This window comes from Canis lupus, chromosome 5 (assembly GCF_003254725.2).
Source record: "Canis lupus dingo isolate Sandy chromosome 5, ASM325472v2, whole genome shotgun sequence".
Taxonomy (NCBI): Eukaryota; Metazoa; Chordata; class Mammalia; order Carnivora; family Canidae; genus Canis; species Canis lupus.
In genome coordinates, this window is record NC_064247.1 from 69,342,723 (window position 1) to 69,346,483 (window position 3,761).

General features: G+C 40.0%; 1 protein-coding gene across 25 annotated transcripts in view; it reads right to left on the reverse strand.

Annotated features, from left to right (window-relative positions):
* The window catches only part of CDH13 (cadherin 13), a 1,387,059-nt gene that overhangs the window by 713,345 nt on the left and 669,953 nt on the right, over positions 1-3,761 (reverse strand). The gene's annotated exons all lie outside the window — the stretch shown is intronic.

A 3,761-nucleotide genomic window follows, 5' to 3' on the forward strand; every position in this document is an offset into this window, starting at 1 on the left:
GAAGCAGGAGCCAACTAAGGTGAAGCAAGCAAGAAGGATTCGGTGATCGCTGCTTTGCCAACCTCACCTGAGTTGAATCTGGAATTCAAAGAATGAAACTACAGAACAGGGCACTAAAATGATTGCAAAGCCCACGTGAATCTATGGGGTAAATAGTAATAACAGTAATAACAGTCACAAGGAGACTGGTTAAGGTTTGTACCCTGCTTTACCATTGAGCGTGAATGGTGATGTTTAGCAGCTCTAACTTCTTAGTTAGTCCATGGGTTGGTTGTTAATTTTACCTCCTCCATTTTAAGGGGGTAATTTGTTCAAGGCAACATATATGACTGAACTAGGATTTTTGCTGAGATCTTCATTTCCAAATTGTAGGCATAGCATCAAACCAAGAAGGGAATGAAATATACCCACACTATCCAAAGGCTCGTGTGAGTTCTCAGCATTAGCAGTAATGACTAGAGAAATGGGTAAACTAAGTTCAGACATTCAGCGACCTGGGGCTAACCACTGTAGCTCATGGGAACCAGTGGGAAGGAAGTGCTTCTTAAAAACACCTGTTCCAGAGGAAACCAGAAGGAACAACCATAATGGAGGAGACTGGTAATATTTCATGCTTACCTTCTTACTGGGTGAAATATCAACTCTGTACTTTGTTTGTAGGTCAGGATTCCACCTGAATGTTGGTTTAAATAGGAGTAATTCTTACTGTTCCATCCACTGGCACTCCTGTAACTCACCTAAGTACCAAATCTTTGAAATACTTGGAAGAGAATACAAGTTCCACCCTTTATTTTACCCCTGAGGTGTTTTGTGAATGGAACACAAGCTGTGAGACTTATTATCTTTGTGAGACTTATTATCCCCAGAACTGTGCTGGAGCTGGCTAATTCCAGCTTGTGAGAACCAATTGTATATATTCAGTGGTGTCACGGTGGTAGCTATTTCTGACTTGAGTCATAGTGGGAGGATTTACACCCCAGAAATAGGCAAACACTACAAACTACAGACTTTTTTTTTCCCCCAGAGACCCAGTTTTCAAACATATACCAGCACATCACTAGATATATTTTTATTTTTATTTTTTATTTATTTTTTTTAACTATTCTTTTTTTTTTAAATTTTTATTTATTTATGATAGTCACAGAGAGAGAAAGAGAGAGAGGCAGAGACATAGGCAGAGGGAGAAGCAGGCTCCATGCACCGGAAGCCCGACGTGGGATTCGATCCCGGGTCTCCAGGATCACGCCCTGGGCCAAAGGCAGACGCCAAACCGCTGCGCCACCCAGGGATCCCCTACTAGATATATTTTTAATGTCACTAATTTCTTTCTGCACATTGACTTTTACTTCTTACTTACATACCTTCATTTAAAAAGGAAACCATCTCACTACTGTAGATAGAAGAACAATATGGTCTTACATAAATAGAAGGTACTCTTCAGGAGAAATCCCAGTGGAAACAAGACAGTGTTAGGGCATTCTTAACTAGATAATGGTGTCTACAAAAAAGCAATGATCTTGAGTGTACTTTCTCGTCTGGAAAAAAGTGATTAGCAAGTGTAGAGAGGTGTTAAAAAGACACAGAGACTATGGTGAGTCTTTCTACTTGAGGTGAAGAGAATTGATAGAGGAAAACACTGATTCATCTGACAGAGCCCTGGAGCCATCTGGGGAGTTATTCAACACTGTGGCCACTGCTTTCTAAAGGCATCTTATACACGAGAGAAGCTGCCAGTGTCTTGGGAAAATGTCTCAGACCCCACTCCATTTCACTGTGCTCCAGATAACTTGTGATTGCAGGGTCTGCTGCTCTGTATCTTAGGACTTTCCCCAGAGGCACAGAAGACTGCTCTCTCTGCCTGTGTATATGGCAGTCTTGAAGCCTCTCTGGTGGGAAGTGCCCTGGAATTAACAGCCTTTCTAGGGGAGCAGCCCTCAACCAACTGAGTAGGAGTAAACACAGTCAACTAAAGAGAATTGATCAATATCCCCTTCCCTCTCTCTTCAGGTGGGTAACTCTGAGGCATGCCTTCTACATAGTTTACAGAGTTTTCTTTACTTTTCTTTTTTTTTTTTTTTTACAGAGTTTTCTTATGGGATTAATCCGTAGCTGCCTACCATGGCTTCATCTGGCATGCTACATTGATTCTCTTTCCTCTTTTCTTGACTCTTATCCATTTCTGATGTGCCCTGTACCTCCTTAAAAAAATACTTGCACTCACAATTCAGTCTCTTCTTGAGAAGCCCAACTGAGACCCATACAAAGTCATGGCGTTTCACATGTCCCCACTGGCTCAGGGACTGGGGCCATGGACCATCATGTCCTCACGGGAGGCCAGCACTGATGCAGGCCATGCAATGTAGGCGACGAGTCATCTTTCTAACCCCACAGACTTTGCATACATGAGACCCTTTGTGGAAATGCTCAATATTGAAATTACCTCATTATCTCCTCCAAGGCTGGTGGGGATCATTGATATTTGAGAGGGCTAATCTGAAAGAGACATTGATCATTTAATCCTCTCAGTACACTGAGTGCTATTCCTGAATCAAGTCTGATCACCAGGAAGCTTAGCTCTCTGTGGGAATGCATTCACCTTATCATGATTCCTTTTCATGTCTTTACTGAGGTAAGATATACAAAGTAACCAGGCGAAGAAAGTTTTTCTACCTCTGCCAATATAGCTGTTGAAAAAGCTATTCCTTGTGTAACTCAGAGCTCTTTTTAGTAAAGGCTCTTAAGATGCATTCCCACCAGAAATACATGCGTAGGGGAAAAATTTTCTCTTCCCATCACTTGGAATGCTTCTCTCTCGTTCTCTTTTTAAATCAGACAATGAGAACTACTTAAGTTGACACATTTCCATTTTTTTCCATGGTTATTTGTAAACTCAAAGCAAATCTGGTACTACATTTTAATAATTATATCTCTCTATGGTTTTTCTGTGTTATATCTTATGTGTTTTAAAAACATTTACCTTTGTGCAATTGTATTTAATAAACCATGGAAAATCTTTGGAAATAAATGTGGTAGATATGACCAATGAATATACAGGATTAAACTTACAAACAATAAAAATACTGTCCTTGCTACAAAATAGTTTTAGAAGGGAACAAGGAGATGTTAGTAAAGCTGAACTCAAGATCTGCATTTGGTTCACACCAGGAATAAAGTCCTGTGTGTTCCGAGTTAACACATAAAGGATCAACAGGTAACTTTCGAGATCACTGTCTTGCAACGAAATATATGTTTATTCATTCATTCAGTCACAGATTTTGTGTAGCTACCATGTGTGGGGTACTACATTAGGGTTAGGGATAGCTCTCTGAGAAAAGAGGTGCTGGCTCTGTTCTCATGGATTTTTTAATTCAACTATATATATATATTGTGTGTGTGTGTGTGTGTGTGTGTGTGTGTGTGTGTGTGTGAGAATAGCTTCAATTAGTGACTGCTTCACCTGACCTCCAATCAAAAGTAAAACAGCAACAAAGGGAAGTAAGGAAACAGCTTTAGAAGCATGATTGTGAATATTTATGCAAATAGGTCTTGATATCTCTGAGGGTGGCACATTGCATGAATCATGGCTTGTGAAATGGCTGCTCCAGGAAAAAAAAATACACACAAAACAATGTAACAATGAGTGTGGCCACCCTATCAGCAAGGAACAGGTGTTTATGGATTTAGTTTAATACCTATTATTATTTTCATTTTCCTGACAAAATACAACTGAAAACCCTATGGCTGTCATTTGTTTATGGTAC